Here is a 21,388-nt window from a genome sequence, read left to right on the forward strand (position 1 = left end):
CCATAGCCTACGACCCTGCACCTATTGGACATTATCTTGCCCCTGTGCCTACCTTCACCTCCCTTCACCATCAGACACAAAGGTACACTTTGACAGGTACATGACAGCCTTCGACATCTCTGTGTGCCTGGCAGATATCTCAGCTTGGATGTTGGACCACCACCTCAAGCTCAACCTCGACAAGACGGAGCTGCTTTTCCTTATGGGGAAGGCCTGCCGCTCAAAGACCTCTCCACCACCTCTCCACTCCTCGGTGTCCCAGAGTACAAATAACCTTGGCGTGACCCTGGACAACAACCTGTCATTCTCTACAAACATCAAAGCAGTGATACCTGCAGGTTCATGCTCTACAACTTCCGTAGAGTACGACCCAAACTCACACAGGAAGTGCCGCAGCTCTTGATCCAGGCATTGTCATCTCCCGTCTAGACTACTGGAACTCGCTGTTGGCTAGGCTCCCCGCTTGTGCCATCAAATCCCTGTCATTTATCCAGAACGCTGCAGCCCGCCTGGTGTTAAACTTTCCCAAGTTCTCATATGTCACCCGGCTCCTCAGCACACTGCACTGGCTTCCAGTTGAAGCTCGCATCCATTACAAGACCATGGTACTTGCCTACGGAGCAGCAACAGGACTTGCCCCTCCCTACCTTCAGGCTATGCTGCAGGTTATGCTCAAACCCTACACCCCAACCTGAGTACTCCATTCTGCCACCTCTCATTTCTTAGCCCTTCCACCCCTACAGGAGGGCAGCTCCCACTTAGCCCAGTCCAAGCTCTTCTCTGTCCTGGCACCGCAATGGTGGAACCAGCTTTCCCCTGAAGCTAGGACAGCTGATTCCTTGCACATTTTCAAAAACATCTGAAACCCTACCTCTTCAAAGAGTATCTTAAATAATCCCAAAGCACCCCCCAGCACCCCCACCCCTCCCCCCCAAAAAAACATTTTGTGAACTAACACTGGCACTTGACTCTTTTCCCTCTTACTAGCTCTGACTTTGCTACATTTTTTAAGAAAAATGTACTTACTATTACTGTGATATATAGTTGTCCCACCTAGCTATCTTAAGATGAATGAACTAACTGCAAGTCACTCTGGATATGAGCATTGGCTAAATGACAAAAAGAAACATGGTAAATGATGACAGAACCTCTTGTCAATAGCTATCATACAGGGGAATGTCAAACCAGTGGTAATTGTGCATTCGTATAGGGACAGTTTAATATGTTTAATATGAATATAATACGCATCCTGATGTCAACAGAGCACTCTAGAAATATTGTCAATTAGACATAAACAGCCTAAACTACCTGGAATTTATTGGATGGATGTAAGCTACTCGAACGGCAGATGTGTGTTATTGGACCAGAATGAATCTATTCAAAGCTTCCAAATCCCGCCCCCTTAAAACAGCGAACCTCCTATGCATAATAAAAAAAGTCCACCCACTTGGAGGCGCGCGGGGAGAGCCATGGGATGCCTCGAGAAATGGAATCTCCCATTTGAGCTACACGTATTGGCTAGTCTATTTTGCAACCACTGATCGGGATATTAGACAATAGTCTGCGCAAAATCTGGTTGGATACATATAGCCTACCCCTGAGTCACTTTCCGTCGCTAGGCTACTCCTTACCTAACGTAGCAGGCGTAAAGGCTACTCCGAACAGCTCAAAGGAGTGACTAAATGTGCCATTTGGCAAGTGTAGGCTATAGCACGTGCAGCTTGACTACTGCATTTGGAACTCAATTAGGGTGTGTGTGTTTTTTATTGCGCAAGTGCGCACTTGATGTTGGTCTGTAGACACTCCATTTATCTTCGATTCAGATTCAACTGTAGTTGCATCACATTGGCTACTTTAGACAAGACACCAATAGCTTCGTAAGGAAATCATCGTTTGAAATGCCATGCGAAATTGCATCCAAGCATCTCAGCAGTTGTTATTTACGCTACATAACAGGATTTTACAAAATATATTGGCAAATTCCAATAAATTAAAACGCAGCAAGAACTCAATTAATCATGTCTTGAATAGATATTGCTTTGTAAAGAATATTTCGATAAATCTACAAAACACAGTTGATCAAGAAAGGCACACTTTCGACAAAAAAAACCCATCACTCACCTCTCTTCTCTCTCTTGCGTTCTCTTGCATATTTCTCACCCCCAGCCCTCGTTGCTGTGGCTTATTCACTTCGGTGTGTCACCCACGCATTGCTCCGACTCCATCTCCAGAAGGGGGAAGGGGTGGGGGCTGCTGGGTATATGCGTTTGTGACGAATCCCAGGGCTTCAAAGACTGAAACCAGGTCCAGCACCCGGACCGCAGACACACCGGCAAGGACACTCCAAACTGGGATGAACGATGGGTGCTGCCTAAACGCGCGCACTGGAATCAAGACAGAACACCAGGAACTATCCTGATTTTACGCTTTCTTAGACCTTCACTTCACCTGGCGCCTGTGTCGATCGAAGCCAGCGAAATTGGAGAATAGCTTGATTACAAGGCTTCTACAATAAATTGGGATTTAAAAATATAGATTTTAAGAGCATCTCTTCAGAAACAAGGGGACCTTTGAATTTGGATCGACATACTGTTAAAAGCTACATGGACTGGATTTGTATTCATTTTACTCATATGAACTTTGGAATAAGGCAGTTTTGAATTGCAGGTCTTCTCAGACCTGTTCATTTCATCAAAATATCTACATTAGGCTATACATCGGCTACGCGCTCTTGAAATAATAAGTACAACGAACTTATTTGAATCAAGCTTGTGGAATTGTTGATTGTCTCTCGAAAGTATTGGAGCTTGGAACACGGAAGATATGCTTCAATGGAACTGTTAACTTTTTCAAGGTAAATAATAGTTTCATTTAATATATAGACACCTCAAAGTAACGAGTTATTGTTACTTGCAACCGAATGTGCTATGTCAATAACATAGTCTTATATTAATCCGACACGGGATCTATGCTTCTCGCGTCTTCCCTTGTGGCAATGTGTTTTTAAGAATGAAACATTTCTGTTTGATAACATATTTAGTGAATTTATTTTGCAACACCATGGTTCTAAGATAATTCTCGTTGATGACAGACTCGCAGCAAAGCCGAGGAGCTGGTCGGCAGTTTCAGGCAGGCAAGGGAGAGAGAAAATATCCGTCACTCATCACATCAACTTCTTCTAAACCCACTGGGCATTGCTCTTCCTTCCGTTCTGGTCCTTCTCAATTCGATTACTATAAGCTGTACAGCTTTGGAAATTGAGAATAGGGCCAGATGAATTTGCTCCGAGTAGCTTTTAGTTGTCCCGGTGTGGATTTAGGCAGTATCAACATGTCAAACAGACGCGCTTAGGGAATCACTGCGCGCCCAACTCCTAGCGCCCTCGCGGCGGACGCGGTCTCTAGTTGGCTAGTCGCTGTCCAAGGTACCTATCCAGTATTTCCGACAGACTGGATAGCAAAGTCGCCACAACGAATATCTACTGTGATTTCATGAGTTTTACCAAACCCTGGTATTTGTTTTTGATTAAATCAAAGGGACCTTTCCGGGATACAAATATGGCAAATCTTTTATATGATTTTGGAGATGCGTTTGTTGTGCATATTGATTGTTTCTCCAGATTTCTGTTATTATCTGCCTTGTTTGTCCATGGAAGGAATATCTCGGTGACTTTTTTACCCCTTCTCTCGCGTTCTCTTGTCTCTGCGTTTGGAAGTAGCTGCACATCGATAGACATGTAGCTCTCCATGGCGTGAAAAATGCATTATTTGAGAGCTCTACTCCACTTTTAAACTCTACATTTTCTTTATTTACTCACATGTTCAATAGTCCTTACTTAGTAGCACATTATTTATTATAACAATATAAGCTATTCTATCCCTATATGCAGAATAAAATAACTTGCTGATGTTTTCAGTTATTGTTATTCAGCTTGTGTTGATTTATGTGGCCATAACTTATAGCTACATGGCATGCAGTGAAAATGTGACACATTGTGATTCTACATGTTGGTAACGCAGTCATCCTCTCTCTGCTTTGCGGATCAGTAGTCACTGAACACTTTGGGGCGAGCGTGTGATGTGCAACTAAAGCTTCTGTATCAATACAGTGTTTTCCCTAGTCCTAAATAGCACTTATGGCCGGAATAAATAATACAACAATATTCTCCCCTTTAGGGAAATACGTAGGATGGTTTTAATATTTTCACCTAACCGCTTCTGGTGTAACTGCAACCTATTTCCACCCCCTTGACTTAAGTGAACGCTAAATGTCTCCGGACCAAGTCTCCCTCCCTGTGTGTAGGGCTAAATGAAGCGTTCAACAGCAGAGTGATTGAAAAGACAGAGACGGGGAGAAGACTATTTGCAGGAGCCTATTCGGTTCAATGCGCTCCGTGCTTTGCTGAATGGATGTCTCTTTAAGAACAGAGCGAGAAAGGCAATTGAAGTGCGCGCGCGCGTGCGTGCGTGCGAGTGTGTGTGTGTGTGTGTGTGTGTGTGTGTGTGTGTGTGTGTGTGTGTGTGTGTGTGTGTGTGTGTGTGTGTGTGTGCGTGTGCGTGCGAGAATTGGCGTTACATTTGGAGACAGATATCTGAAACTATTTGCGCATGGCTTTGGGGGTTAAGGATAAGAGTTAAACAGGAAGTTCCGTCTTCTTACCGTAGGGGGGAGTCTACAGACACTCAATCCACTCCGCGGGGGAGACGGGACTAACGGAGCATTGCAGCGCCAGAAATGATTCCTGAGCATCGGGTGGGGTTTTCACGGGATCTCCTCGGTGAAACGGAGCGAGTTGTGTCGGTGTAAAGACCCGTGTAGCCTATCTCTGTTCCTCCCGTGTTTTAAATAGCAGTACAGGTGTGAGATACTTCAACAGGTGAAGATCCAAGATGCGTGAAAGGCCCTGTTGAACAAAGCATTAATATGTCATACACGTTCCTATTATTTTTCAGTTATAACATTCAATCTGTGGGCTAGTAGCCTAGTAATGACACATCTTGATGCCTGTCCTTGCCTCACCATTCACCATTCTTCTCTACATTATTTTAGGACTACCACACCACTTTCAAGGAATTCAGGGATATCAGGTAGTGCCTTGTCAAAGGCCTGTAAGAGTAGGACTGGCCACACACACCCTGCAGCCACTGATAGTATATAGTATATATAGTGTGATAGTATGAGTCTTTTAGAAGACACAGGGATTATAAATAGGCCTAGCCTCCACAGGAGCCTTCTGACTGGCAGGCAGGCAATCTTTGAGTCATGGACAGACCGGGCTGAGCAAGCACAGCACACAGGCCCTTTGAGAAGCAACCATGCATGTCTTTTAACCTAGAAGTCCTCCTTTGTTTTTGTATCTCGTATCCAAGCCTCATCTGCAAATACTCCGGTCCCAACCTCTCCCCTCCCTCTCTTTTCACTCTCTTCTCCTCCCTCTCTTTTCACTCTCTTCTCCTCCCTCTCTTTTCCTCTCCTCCTCCCTCCATCAGCCCTTAGCCTTACATAAACCTGGTCTGTCTAAACCTCAGTGCCACCACACACAACCTGAAATGGAAAACACACAGTGGGATAGAGACAAGAGAGGGATGAAGAGACAGAGACATAGGGATTGAAATAGAGGAGAGACATGAGGGGAAGAAAGAGAAGGAGAGAGATAAAAGGTAGATTAAAGGCAAGCGAGAGAGCGAGGGACCATAGAGAGAGTGTTTATGATGGATGGAGACAGACATACCCATTCTGCTTTCTTTGTCTGTTACACACAAACACACATTCACACACACACACATTCACACACACGCACACACACCCGCGCACACACACCCGCACACACACACACACACACACACACACACACACACACACACACACACACACACACACACACCCTAGAGAGAAACACAAATCTCCCTCTTCTTTAATGTTGGTGGTAATGGTTTAGTGACAGGACAGTGGAGAGTTCCATCGCCGCGAGCGTTGTACTCTTCGAGGTTACTGCCCAGATCATGCCTATCCATTGGCTCGCCTAATTAGTGTCTAAAATAGGGGCTAGGGTTGCTGGGTGATGAGGCCTAGCCAACATGCATCGTGAGGACGCAGGGCCAGGGAGGGGAACTCTGGGCGAGGGCAGGCAACAGTTACAAAGTCCACATGTTACACTAGGAGACTGATCAACGACTGACCAGACTGATCATCATCTGTACATGTATCACTCCAGTGTTAATGCTAAATTGTAATTATTTTCGCCTCTATGGCCTATTTATTGCCTACCTCCCTACTCTTCTACATTTGCACACACTACATAGATCCTTGTATTTTTCTTTTCTTTTGTGTTATTGACTGTACGTTTGTTTATGTGTAACTCTGTGTTGTTGTTTTTGTCGCACTGCTTTGCTTCATCTTGGCCAGGTCGCAGTTGTAAATGAGAACTTGTTCTCAACTGGCCTACCTGGTTAAATAAAGGTGAAATAAATAAATTAAAAACAAGGCTAACTAACTCTGACCATCAACACAACATCACACAGAGTGATGATATCCATCCTTTGAGACAGACATGCTTGTTTGTGTTTTCGTGTTTGGGCCTGTTGTGTGAAGCAGTCGTAAGGCTTCCTCATTAAACATTTACCCTTCTCTGACGCTAGCTCTCCATCACGCAAGGATAGAGTCTTCAGTTGCCACATCACTGGGCTTGTAGTGTGTTTTAGAGCAAATCATTCTATATATTGAAGCAATATGAGCTCAGAGGAAAAGTAAAGTAACGTTGTTATAAACTGTATGCCAAGGAATGTTCTTGTTTTTTAATGAATTGGATCTCACTTTCTCTTTCCTGCTCTTCTACAGCTGACCAAACAGGCTCTGAACTGCAGTGCAGTAAGACATGCTATTGAATTAGCAGGAGTTCTTTTGCCTGCTACGTTTTTTACTTGGTGTTTAATGGGGGTGAGAAGGGAATGAGGTAGAGAGAAACACCTTCACACCTCTTATACGTGTGTGTGTGTGTGTGTGTGTGTGTGTGTGTGTGTGTGTGTGTGTGTGTGTGTGTGTGTGTGTGTGTGTGTGTGTGTGTGTGTGTGTGTGTGTGTGTGTGTGTGTGTGTGTGTGTATGTGTGTGTATGTGTGTACCCATGCTGAATGTGCAATGAGTCCCTAAGACAGAATGTACACTTGAGCCATGCATCATTGTATCCCTCCAATACGATGTGATGCCTTGTTAGAAAACCTTTTTTAGACTAAGTTTTAGACAACAAGTTTGTGTGTCTGTTAGTGGTTGCTGTGAGTGTGAATCATTGTAATGTAAAATAAAGTCAAGGTAAAGTTGTAGTCTTGTTGCAACAGACAGCAGGCATGTAGGCAGGAGTATAGGGTTTGAAGGAGAGAAATGACACTGACATCAGACACACAGACAAACACACAGGCATGCTCTCTCTTCTCTCCTTCTCTCTCACTCTCTCTCTCTCTCTCACTCACACACACACACACACACACACACACACGCTCTCTCTTCTCTCCTTCTCTCTCACTCACTCACTCTCTCTCTCAATCACACACACACACACACACACACACACACACACACACACACACACACACACACACACACACACACACACACACACCACACACACACACACACACACACACACACACACACACACATGCTCTCTCTTCTCTCCTTCTCTCTCACTCTCTCTCTCACACACACACACTCACACACACACAACACATACTGTACACAGATGCTCTGGCGTAGAAATCACAGATGGCTGTCTTTCTGCTTCCTCCACAGTTTTCTTTCAGGGGTTGTGACCTTCTGTTGGGGTAGAGAACAGCCCAGAATGTCAGTTCTATTGGATGGGTTTATTACATTCAGCTATCTGTATTTTAGCTTTCTATTATAGCTTTATGTTGATGTGGACTGTTAAATTGTGGTTATAAAGGATATGTGGCTATTGTGTCTACATTAGAGGTACATTTCAATTTTAATTTCCATATACAAATTGCAATTCTGTTTGTTCATATTGGTTGTTGTTTTTTTCTGAAAAAGAAATATGAATTATTCTTACCAGCTTTCATTTTGTTTGAAAAACCCAATGATAAAAGACAGGTTATTGTATCCAGTGATTTCTCCCCACTCTGTCTGTATACACCCTGATAAGAAAAAGGCATGGTTGTGCTTTGATCTCAAGTCCCATAGATAATCATCTGTATCAGAGACCACATCTCAGTGAGTCTCCATTCAATCCCCTCTGATTCCTCTATGATCTAGTTAGCTTAGCGTCAACGCAGGAACTCATCAGAGTTACCTCTATTCTCCACTCTAATTGGTTGACTGAGCATCATGGTATCATTAAAATCATTCAATTCATTAATATGCTGAAAGCTGTATCATTAGAAAAAATGTCAAAATGCTGAAAGCCGTTGTACATAGGCTCAAATAATCTGTTTATATTTTTGGAAGTTGACATGTAGTCTACCTCACTTTCATACAGCGGATAATTCATTTGATCGTGGACTTGAAAGTGAGTAGGGTTGCAAAATTCCTGGAACCGTCATTAAATTCTCTGTTTTTCTTCCTCAGAAATCCCAGATGGAGGTTTCCCGGTATCAGGAGGGAATAACCAGGAAATCCGAAATCCTACAACCAGGATCTCTTGGAAACTGACGTTTTTGAAAGTTCCAGGAATTTTGCAACCCTAAAAGTGAGTGTTCTTATAGGCTGCAGTTGTTTTAAGCTTGTCCATATTGGAATTATAACACTGAGTGGTAGCACTCAGAACCATACTTAATTCCACATGTTGCAACAGAAAAGAGAAGATAAGGATGTAGTAAGGTTTATTTGAGCTTGCACACATTCACAGCTGAAAGCTGAATTACAGTATACAGACAAAAGGAAAGAAAAAAATAAGATTTTAGGGGGAAATGAAGAGTTGATATAGATAAAGTTGAATTAGCATAAATGTCTGATCGTGTGACATAGTATGTTATGATGTTCTATGTCTGAATACTGATGTAAATAAGGTATTTCTGTTTTTTATTTGTAATACATTTGCATAAAAAAATCTAAAAACCAGTTTTTGCTTTGTCATTATGGGGTAACATGTGTAGATCGATGAGGGAAAACCTTTGTTTAATCCATGTTAGAATAAGGCTGTAACGTAACAAAATGTGGAAAAAGTCAAGGAGTCTGAATACTTTCCAAATGCACTGTATATCTTATACCCAACATACTAAAACAGGGCCCAACGGGCTGTCCTGAAGGTTGGGTGCTGTTTTTGTATGTTGGCTTCATTTGGGCATCATACACTACATTAGTGAAGGTGTACTGACAGCCACATGTATTGTCTTTGACCTTATCATCTGTAGATCTTGTATATTCTATCCTGAAAAAATATACTGTTTCAGTTTCAATGGACACAGTACTTTATTGATCCCCATAGTGGGAATCTGTTTGTTAATTTAATGTTGTCAATACGTAAGGCGCTGCTCTGCATGGTTTTACAGGTGACTGTTCTATGAGATGGGTATCATGCTGTGTAAATGTGCTGTGCTTAGAAAAATCACATGCTTAGCTGCTATTGTTGAGTCTGGTCTGCATAATCTGGAGTACGCGCCGCTGGATAATCACAGCCGGGTTTTTCTTTTCCTTCTACATGTGTTTATGCAAGTTTATGCAGGCAACATTGAAAGTCCTGCAGTAATCTCCCTATAATCATAGACCCGTGCATCTCCCATCCCCACTATCCTATTCTAGAGTTTCCGAACAGATGTTAGCTAGCGCTCAGCTGCGGAAGGATTGTCATTATCATAAAAAAAAGGCATAAAAAGCAGTCCCAACCAAACGGCCGTATCGGATCCAGAGTACATCTGTTAGTCATTTGTCTTACATTAGTTAAATTGTTTACTACATACTGCATTTGTCTCTACAACAGAAGAGTGACAACATCTGGTTCAGAAGTGCTGACTGTCCAGTCTGCCATAGTCAGCTACTATGGAAGAGTTCTTGTGAAGTGAAGCATGTGTTTGTCTGTGACCTCAAACGTTCCGTTTCATTTAGTCCAACATGTTTGTTTTGTTTTAGACGACGCTAGCTGCAGCTGAGCGTGTGGACTGTACTCTGTGGTTCTAGGCCTACTGGGCATGTTCTGTAGTTTGGGTGCTCTTGAGTGTCCCTATATAGCGATTAGGGTCCGATGCCTATGTGTGGCATATTGGACATTGCCTTTGTGTGTTTGGTAAATACTTCGAGATTTACTGTCTCCTCTCCCCTCCTCTCCCCTCCTCTCCTCTCCTCCTATCCTACCCTTCCCTCCGTGCCCCTCTCTGTATCTCTGTGGAGGACAGTGTTGATGGATGGGCTGGGTCAGTGTGGAGTGTTTGACAGTGATAGCCTCTGTCACTGCTCAGACAGTGTGCTTGTCCCTCTTATCTTTCCCCCCCTCTCTATCTCCCTAACTTTCCTCAGACCCTCTCTGGATTATTGGCAGTTGTCTGAGGATACTGAGGCTGAGTATTCCTCTGTGGGATGATTGGATCATGTGGATATAGGGGGTAGTGGAGTGATGGTTGCAGAAGGGTGTAAGTAAAGAAGTAGATGTGGAGGGATGGAAAGAGGGATGGGGTGAGTGAGAGGGATAGAGGGAGAGAGAGGTGGGCAGACTGATAGTGTCACTGGATCATTCATTCAATGTTATCTGCACAGCCATGTGGTGTACAGAATCAATAATTGGTCTGTTATCCGCACAAAAAACTAAATTGAAGGTAATTTGCATACGCTCCTGATGCATATTTTCAGTTTTCTGTCATCTATTGCATTCAGTATTTGTGTTTTGGGAAAGGCAATGCGTCCCATGCTGCTACGACAACCTTGCTGTTATATTATATGACCGGAGTAATAGAGGGTAGAACTGGAAGGTTTGGTTTGAAGGAAGGGCAGCTAGTCCTGTACATGTTGTTGTTTAGTGGCAGTGGGGTCACACACACGCGCACACACACACACACACACACACACACACACACACACACACACACACACACACACACACACACACACACACACACACACACACACACACACACACACACACACACACACACACACACACACACACACAGTGTAATCAGCCACATTCACCATGGAGCTCTGCCAGGGCCAGAGCTGTCACCACATACACACCCCTGTTCTACTAATGTCACCAGAGCTCGGTGTGTGTGTGTTTGTGCTACCACCCCCTCCATACACACTTACATCACTACTGTGCGGCCCATCCTATATCATTCCCACATGACCATCCAGCTCCCTGGGGTTGTATGGAGTAAGAGACAGAAGTACATTGCCGCTGTATACAAATGGAAGATGTATTTTATTTTGGTACATATGGAGGAAGCCAGGAAGATTTCTATTCCATTCCCAGTGCAGGAAGATGCACATTTCATTTCAGTATGTATGAGTAGATGTGCATAGCCTTTGGATACATATGGAATCAGGGATATCAGAAGCATATTACACAAAGGGCCTGTATAGCCGTACAGGATCTATGGTCTAACCCTTGGGGAGAGGACTGTGATGAAGCTTTAGTAATAGTTGTTAACTTGGGTAATTGTGCCCCAAAGCCATGTCATGTTTTTTTGAGTATGATGATGAGCAATATCACACTAAATCCTTCTGGCATGGTAAAAGAGAGACAGAGGGATGGAGTGAGATGGATAGAGAAAGACAGAGAGAGAGGGAAATGGAGAGGGAATGGGGGAGCGAGAAAGAGAGGGAGAGAAGGAGAGGGATAGAGAGAAAGAGAGGGAGAAAGAGAGGAAAGGGAGAGGGAATTGAAGAGGGAGAAAGAGAGGGAGCGATGGAGAGAGAGAACGAGAGGGAGAAAGTGAGAGAAAGAAAGGGAGAGTAGGAGAGGGAGAGAGAGAAAGAGAGGGAAAGGGAGTCTAGGCAATTGGTTGTCCAGAGCTCATGTTCTAAGCCTTAAAAGAGAAGGAAAGGGGCAGAGGACAGAAGATGAGGTAGGCTATGCTCTCTATTTACTCTCCTATCACACGCACACACACACACACACACACACACACACACACACACACACACACACACACACACACACACACACACACACAGACACACACACACACACACACACACACACACACATACATGCACACTCATGCACGCACACACGCACACACACATACATGCACACTCATGCACGCACACACGCACGCACATGCAAATACGGACACACAGTGAGTTATTTTAGTCAAGAACTAATTTATTTGTTTGTGTATATGTGAGCCATTTGCAATCGTTAGGCTGCAGGTGACAGTGGTAAATATTCTGCCATTGATTTGTAGTATACTGTATATGGATATCAGGCCCTCCCTGGGATCCCCGGACTAAAATAAGCTTTGTTTGGCAGCTCAGCACTTGTAAATCTGCCTGTGACATTTTGATAGCGGGCGACACACCGGGGGGAGAGAAAATATCATTAGGGGAGGGCAGGATTAAAATCTGTCACTCAAGACTCCATTATCGACACAATGAGCATGAGGCGCTCCAGGAAGACGCCGCTGTCGCCGGGAGACAGACAGACAGCCATCAGCAAGTTAAACGACAGGAAAATAAAAAAGAGAAGGATGGAGTTTAAAGGGGAAGAGAAGGTGTGAACTTGGGGGTGTGTGGTCTTGTCAGTCAGGGTAGTTGTGGGTAAACAGAAAGTGGTAAATATTTCAGCCGTCATGGCAGAGTGTGGTTAGCTGGTCCTGTCTGAATGGTAATGAAGGAAGAGGAGGAAGAGGAGGAGAGAGAGAGACCGTCTCAATAGAGCCCTTCAGTCCTGGACTGGGAACCTCTACTGCCTGCCTGCCTGCCTGCCTGCGTGCGCACACACACAGACACACACACACACACACACACACACACACACACACACCACACACACACACACACACACACACACACACACACACACACACACACACACACACACACAATCGCAGACCCGTGGCACCCCAGCTGAGTGGAGATTCCCACAGGACAGGGCTGCTCTGTGTGTCCTCATTGTGCCCTCTCTCTATTCCCAGACCTCTGGTCTCCCTGGTCTCTGTCTCTATTCCCAGGCCTCTGGTATCCCTGGTCTCTGTCTCTATTCCCAGGACTCTGGTCTCCCTGGTCTCTGTCTCTATTCCCAGGCCTCTTTCTAATACTCTAGTGTCCCTAAGGGGCCCATGATAAAGCCTACCCAAAGCCTAGTCATCAGCTTATTATTCATACTCAAAGCCCCATCAGTCTAGTCATCATATTTAAAAGCCTGCTTAGTCATCACTTTCAAGGCCCAGTCATCTCTGGATCTTCTACTGACTTCCATTTGTCATCATCACTCGCTTATGTAACTCTACATCAGGGGTAGGCAACTAGATTCAGCCGAAAGATGATTTTTGTCAGTGCGGATGGTTGGGGGCCGGAACATACATAGCTATAATCATTTGTACACTCCAAATGACCACAACTAAGAACAAAAAGAGATTGAATTTGAAAATAACAATTGTTTCATACCTTGATTGCATTGAGACACAATCATGTATGTCCCTCTTTGGATTTGTGGGAATACTTGGGATTTTCTAAATAAATCTTTTTTTAAGCTGAATTGCTTGTGATTTTACAGTATTTTTTTAAACCAAAAACCAAAATCACATGTATAATATATACAGTACCAGTCAAATGTTTGGACACACCTACTCATTCCAGGGTTTTTCTTTATTTTTACTATTTTCTACATTGTAGAATAATACTGAAGACATGAAAACAATTTGAGATTCTTCAAAGTAGCCACCCTTTGCCTTGATGACAGCTTTGCACACTCTTTGCATTTTCTCAACCAGCTTCATGAGGTAGTCACCTGGAATGCACTTAATTTAAAAGGTGTGCATTGTTAAAAGTTAATTTGTGGAATTTCCTTCCTTCTTAATGCGTTTGGGCCAATCAGTTGTGTTGTGACAAGGTAGGGGTGGTATACAGAAGATAGCCCTATTTGGTAAAAGACCAAGTCCCTACTATGGCAAGAACAGCTCAAATAAACAAAGAGAAACGACAGTCCATTATTATATGACATGAAGGCCAGTCAATCCAGAAAATTTCAAGAACTTTAAAGTTTCTTCAAGTGCAGTCACAAAAACCATCAAGCTCTATGATGAAACTGGCTCTCATGAGGACCGCCACAGGAATGGAAAACCCAGAGTTACCTCTGCTGCAGAGGATACGTTCATTAGAGGTAACTGCACCTCAGATTGCAGCCCAAATAAATACTTCACAGAGTTCAAGTAACAGACACATCTCAACATCAACTGTTCAGAGGAGACTGTGTGAATCAGGCCTTCATGGTCGAATTGCTGCAAAGAAACCACTACTAAAGGACACCAATAATAATAAGAGACTTGCTTGGGCCAAGAAACACGAGCAATGGACAATAGACCGGTGTAAATCTGTCTTTTGGTCTGATGAATCCAAATTTGAGATTTGTGGTGCCAAACGGCGTGTCTTTGTGAGACGCAGAATAGGTGAACGGTTGATCTCCACATGTGTGGTTCCCATCGTGAAGCATGGAGGAGGAGGTGTGATGGTGCTTTGCTGGTGCCACTGTCTGTGAATTATTCAGAATTCAAGGCACACTTAACCAACATGGCTACCACAGCATTCTGCAGCAATACGCCATCCTTTCTGGGTTGCACTTAGTGGGACTATCATTTGTTTTTCAATGGGACAATGACCCAGCACACCTCCAGGCTGTGTTAGGGCTATTTGACCAAGAAAGAGAGTGATGGAGTGCTGCATCTTTCACACCCTGATCTGTTTCACCTGTCCTTGTGCTTGTCTCCACCTCCTCCTGGTGTCACCCATCTTCCCCATTATCCCCTGGGTATTTAAACCTGTGTTTTCGGTCTGTCTGTGCCAGTTCGTCTTGTATGTTCCAAGTCAACCAGCGAGTTTTTTCCGTGCTCCTGCCTTCTCTATTCTCTTTTGCTAGTCCTCCCGGTTTTGACCCTTTCCTGTTTTCTGGACTCTGTACCCGCCTGCCTGACCATTCTGCCTGCCCTGACCTCGAGCCTGCCTGCCACACTGTACCTCCTGAACTCTGAACAGGTTTTGACCTTTTGCCTGTCCACGACCATTCTCTTGCCTACCCCTTTCGATTATTAATAAATATCAAAGACTCAAACCATCTGCCTCCCGTGTATGCATCTGGGTCTCGCCTTGTGCCCTTATAGCATCAGATGACCTGGCCTCCACACTCACCCAACCTCAACCCAATTGAGATGGTTTGGGATGAGTTGGAATGCGGAGTGAAGGAAAAGAAACCAACAAGTGCTCAGCATATGTGGGAACTCCATCAAGACTGTTGGAAAAGTATTCCAGGTGAAGCTGGTTGAGAGAATGCCAAGAGTGTGCAAAGCTGTCATCAAGGCAAAGGGTGGCTACTTTGTAGAATCTAAAATATATTTTGATTTGTTCAACACTTTTTTGGTTAATACATATTATTTCATATTGTTGATGTCTTCACTATTATTCTACAATGTAGAAAATAGTAAAAATGAAGGAAAAACCCTTAAAAGAGTAGGTGTGTCCAAACTTTTGACTGGTACTGTATATATATATATATATATATATATATATATACACTACTCAAAAAAATAAAGGGAACACTTAAACAACACAATGTAACTCCAAGTCAATCACACTTCTGTGAAATCAAACTGTCCACTTAGGAAGCAACACTGATTGACAATACATTTCACATGCTGTTGTGCAAATGGAATAGACAACAGGTGGAAATTATAGGCAATTAGCAAGACACCCCCAATAAGGAGTGGTTCTGCAGGTGGGAACCACAGACCACTTCTCAGTTCCTATGCTTCCTGGCTGATGTTTTGGTCACTTTTGAATGCTGGCGGTGCTTTCACTTTAGTGGTAGCATGAGACGGAGTCTACAACCCACACAAGTGGCTCAGGTAGTGCAGCTCATCCAGGATGGCACATCAATGCGAGCTGTGGCAAGAAGGTTTGCTGTGTCTGTCAGCGTAGTGTCCAGAGCATGGAGGCGCTACCAGGAGACAGGCTAGTATATCAGGAGACGTGGAGGAGGCCATAGGAGGGCAACAACCCAGCAGCAGGACCGCTACCTCCGCCTTTGTGCAAGGAGGAGCAGGAGGAGCACTGCCAGAGCCCTGCAAAATGACCTCCAGCAGGCCACAAATGTGCATGTGTCTGCTCAAACGGTCAGAAACAGACTCCATGAGGGTGGCTTGAGGGCCCGACGTCCACAGGTGGGGGTTGTGCTTACAGCCCAACACCATGCAGGACGTTTGACATTTGCCAGAGAACACCAAGATTGGCAAATTCGCCACTGGCGCCCTGTGCTCTTCACAGATGAAAGCAGGATCACACTGAGCACGTGACAGACGTGACAGAGTCTGGAGACGCCGTGTAGAATGTTCTGCTGCCTGCAACATCCTCCAGCATGACCGGTTTGGCGGTGAGTCAGTCATGGTGTGGGGTGGCATTTCTTTGGGGGGCCGCACAGCCCTCCATGTGCTCGCCAGAGGTAGCCTGACTGCCATTAGGTACCGAGATGAGATCCTCAGACCCCTTGTGAGACCATATGCTGGTGCGGTTGGCCCTGGGTTCCTCCTAATGCAAGATAATGCTAGACCTCATGTGGCTGGAGTGTGTCAGCAGTTCCTGCAAGAGGAAGGCATTGATGCTATGGACTGGCCCGTTCCCCAGACCTGGATCCAATTGAGCACATCTGGGACATCATGTCTCACTCCATCCACCAACGCCAAGTTGCACCACAGACTGTCCAGGAGTTGGCGGATGCTTTAGTCCAGGTCTGGGAGGAGATCCCTCAGGAGACCATCCGCCACCTCATCAGGAGCATGCCCAGGTGTTGTAGGGAGGTCATACAGGCACGTGGAGGCCACACACACTACTGAGCCTAACTTTGACTTGTTTTAAGGACATTACATCAAAGTTGGATCAGCCTGTAGTGTGGTTTTCCACTTTAATTTTGAGTGTGACTCCAAATCCAGACCTCCATGGGTTGATAAATTGGATTTCCATTGATTATTTTTGTGTGATTTTGTTGTCAGCACATTCAACTATGTAAAGAAAAAAGTATTTAATAAGATTATTTCTTTCATTCAGATCTAGGACGTGTTGTTTAAGTGTTCCCTTTATTTTTTTGAGCAGTATATATATATATAGAGAGAGAGATATATACACACAGGACAGGGCTGCTCTCTGTGTCCTCATTGTGCCCTCTCTCTATTCTATATTATCTCTATTCTCTTTATTTATTTAATTATTTTTGTACTTTTAATTTATATATTTATATTTTTGGTTCGAAAATGTGACTCCACCTGGATTCGGTCTTATGTTGCAAAATTTGAAATGGTGTTTTTTACATTGGATAAAAGTAGAGACTCAGAGCTACAAAATGGTATATCATACACTGCATTTGAGGAACAATGGGAAACTAATTCTGCTTTGAAAGTTGATCAAGTTGTAAACTCACTTTTGAGAAAATCACCTTTGAATGTTTTGGTATGCAGTGAAGAGCTCTTCTTTGTCTACCTCATTAACCTCTATGGGCTAGGTGGGACGCTAGCGTGCCACCCGTGGTGCACTCCATCAACAGCAGGTGCATTTCAAGAGCGGCAAATTTGAATCCAAATAAATGTCAAAATTCAAATTTTTCAAAAATACAACTATTTTACACCATTTGAAAGATAAACATCTCCTTAATCTAACCACGTTTTACGATTTCAAAAAGGTTTTACGGCGAAAGCATAAATTTAGAGTATGTTAGGACAGTACATTTACAAGAGTTGTGTGTAATGTTTTGTCAAGTCAAAGACAGGGTCACCAAAACCATAAAACCAGCTAAAATGATGCACTAACCTTTTACAATCTCCATCAGATGACACTCCTAGGACATTATGTTAGACAATGCATGCATTTTTAGTTCTATCAAGTTCATATTTATATCCAAAAACAGCGTTTTACTATGGCATTGATGTTGAGGAAATCGTTTCCCTCCAATAACCGGCAGTCAAGTCAGCGTCACAAATTAAATAATTAAAATTAGAAAACATTGGTAAAATATTATATTGTCATTTAAAGAATTATAGATTTACATCTCTTGAACGCAATCAACTTGCCAGATTTAAAAATAACCTTACTGGGAAATCACACTTTGCAATAATCTGAGCACTGCGCCCAGAAAAATACGCGTTGCGATACAGACTAGACGTCATGTTGGGGAGATCTAAAATCGAAAATACTATGTAAATAATCCATTACCTTTGATTCTCTTCATCAGATGTCACTTCCAGGTATCACAGGTCCATAACGAATGTAGTTTTGTTCAAAAAAGCTCATCATTTATGTCCAAAAATCTCCGTCTTGTTAGCACATGATCTAAGCCAGCCGGACTTCTCGTCATGAACGAGGGGAAAAAATATATTTACGTTCGTTCAAACATGTCAAACGTTGTATAGCATAAATCATTAGGGCCTTTTTTAACCAGAACATGAATAATATTCAAGGTGGACGAATGCATACTCTTTTATAACGTATTGGAACGAGGGTACCCAACATGAACTCGCGCGCCAGGTGTCTAATGGGACATCATCGTTCCATGGCTCTTGTTCGGTCAGATCTCCCTCCAGAAGACTCAAAACACTTTGTAAAGGCTGGTGACATCTAGTGGAAGCAATAGGAAGTGCCAAAATATTCCTCAGCCCCTGTGTTTTTCAATGGGATAGGTTTAAAGTCAATACAACACATCAGGTATCCACTTCCTGTCAGAAAATGTCTCAGGGTTTTGCCTGCCAAATGAGTTCTGTTATACTCACAGACACCATTCAAACAGTTTTAGAAACTTTAGAGTGTTTTCTATCCATATATAATAAGTATATGCATATTCTAGTTACTGGGTAGGATTAGTAACCAGATTAAATCGGGTACATTTTTTTATCCAGACGTGCAAATGCTGCCCCCTAGCCCTAACAGGTTTTAAGCATTGTTCACACCCTCTTAAGCTTTAGCCCCACGCATCTCGTTTCGCTCGCACCCTTGACGCTCTGGCCGATGATTTGTTTACCTCTGGATAACATGAAAGCAGCCTAACCAGCTCTGCTGGCAACATTTTCATTACCCTTTTTTGCAGACGATTACGGACACCGGCCATATTCAACTGTTGTTGTACACACGTCACATAACGTTAGCTAACGAGCCAGCCAGCTAACGTTAGCTAGTTAAACAACAATGGACTGTGCTAACAATGCCACAGTGCTGGCAGCTAACCAACCAGAACTAGAAAAGCAAACAGCTTTGGGAATGCCCTGCCCCCCTACTGCCTACAGCACATCATCAGGGTACCATGGGATCTCTGTGCGTCTGACAGGATGTGAGGTGATGGGTGTCCCTGTGTCTGTATCTGGTTCTGATACTGTATCTGAGCTCCATATCACTCAGCGTGAACCACTTTAATCGGAGCTCACTAAAAATTTGAGTTCTGGTCTTTCTCTGAGCCTCTTTGTTGAGATATGTGGTGCATGGCTGGGAAATAGATCTAATTCACACACTCTGGGCAAGCACAAGGGGAGGAGTGGTGTGTAGTTAGGGGGAGAAGGGGGGGTTGGTTCGTACACAAGCGTGTGTATGTATGCACTATATGTGTGTGCGTGTGTGTGTGTGAGTGTGACAGCAGGGTAGTTCCCTGACAAGTGCAGTAACAAAGGCTAATTATCTGCAACATTTAAAGCCTGATTGTGTGTGACAAGCTTTCCCTGACATCTCCAGCAGGAGAAGTAACATGATTCAACCCCAAAATAGATTACTTCTACACAACGGCCTGGAACACAACGTGTGAAATTTGATTGCAACGCCTTAAATAATACAGGGAGGGAATATAGCCGAAATGTCTTGTTCATTAGCGCTCACTTTCTCTATCACACAAACACTCACACACTTTCTCTATCACACAAACACTCACACACAGGCAGACACTTTTTCTATAAACACAAACACTCACACACTTTCTCTATAAACACAAACACTCACACACTTCTCTATCACTAGCCACTTTAAACAATGCCACTTCAAATAATGTTTACATACCCTACATTACTAATTTCATATGTATATACTGTACTCTATACCATCTACTGCATCTTGCCATCTTGATGTAATGTATCACTAGCTACTTTAAACAATGCCACTTTTATATGTTTACATACCCTACATTACTCATCTCATATTTATATACTGTACTCTATACCATCTACTGCATCTTGCCATCTTGATGTAATGATGTATCACTAGCCACTTTAAACAATGCCACTTTTATATGTTTACATACCCTACATTACTCATCTCATATGTATATACTGTACTCTATACCATCCACTGCATCTTGCCTATGCCGTTCTATACCATCACTCATTCATATATATTTTTATGTACATATTCTTATTCATTCCTTTAGACTTGTGTGTATAAGGTAATTGTTGTGAAATTGTTAGGTCAGATTACCCGTTGGATATTACTGCATTGTCGGAACTAGAAGCACAAGCATTTCGCTACACTCGCATTAACATCTGCTAACCATGTGTATGTGACAAATAACATTTGATTTGATTTATCACACAAACACTCACACACAGGCAGACACTTTCTCTATAAACACAAACACTGACAAACCAGCAGACAGGCACTCACACTCTGATAGGCAAAATACACACAATTGCCATAGATATCCTACACTGATACACATAAACACACTTCCTCTCTCTCTCTCTTTCCCCCCAGATGTCCCATATTAAGTCATGGCAGATTCCCTGTAACAGACTGTTATTGTCTCAATGCTGTCAGACAGCTGATTTTGCAGTTAGTCCTGATACTGTATCAGTGTAGTGTATTCTGATACGGCTGGGGTTAGAACGTTGTTTTTGTCTGAAGCCAGAGTGTCTGTCAGGGTGTGAGGTCATGAACTTGTGAGGTCATGCAGTGAAGTCGTACTAATGTTGGCACATTGTGTTGCTAAGTCTTTTTCTTCTCTTTGATTGACAGTAATACCACATTGTAGGGGAGAGTGGGGTCAGTTGAGCCACTTTTTACATTCAGCATCACTCCATCAAGGGAAAAATAGTATTCTTTCTAACAAAGATATGTATATATATTTTTCAGGATGTTGTGTATCCCTGGAAATAATCAGAATTCATTTAAACATTAGAGTTTTGAAAACATAGCTTGTCCAAAAAAAGTGGTCTCTTGGCACAGTTTAGCCTGGCTATGGGGATGGTTGAGCATAGGCACAGGTTAAATTAAGCCGCCTAC

General features: G+C 43.3%; 1 protein-coding gene across 6 annotated transcripts in view; it reads left to right on the forward strand.

Moving 5' to 3' along the window:
* Window positions 1–1,527: 1,527 nt before the first annotated feature.
* Window positions 1,528–21,388, forward strand: part of LOC106605503 (adhesion G protein-coupled receptor B1) — a 97,023-nt gene continuing 77,162 nt past the window's right edge. For 3 of the 6 annotated variants that reach the window (XM_014201231.3, XM_014201233.3, XM_014201232.3), the window contains exons 1-2: window positions 1,531–2,854; window positions 8,576–8,696. The gene's annotated coding sequence lies outside the window, so the exon portion shown is untranslated. Of the gene's footprint in view, window positions 2,855–8,575; window positions 8,697–21,388 lie in introns of all 6 variants that reach the window. The other 3 variants (XM_014201235.3, XM_014201238.3, XM_014201234.3) reach the window with 2 other exon arrangements.

Source organism: Salmo salar, chromosome 05, assembly GCF_965601325.2.
Source record: "Salmo salar chromosome 05, fSalSal1, whole genome shotgun sequence".
Classification (NCBI taxonomy): Eukaryota; Metazoa; Chordata; class Actinopteri; order Salmoniformes; family Salmonidae; genus Salmo; species Salmo salar.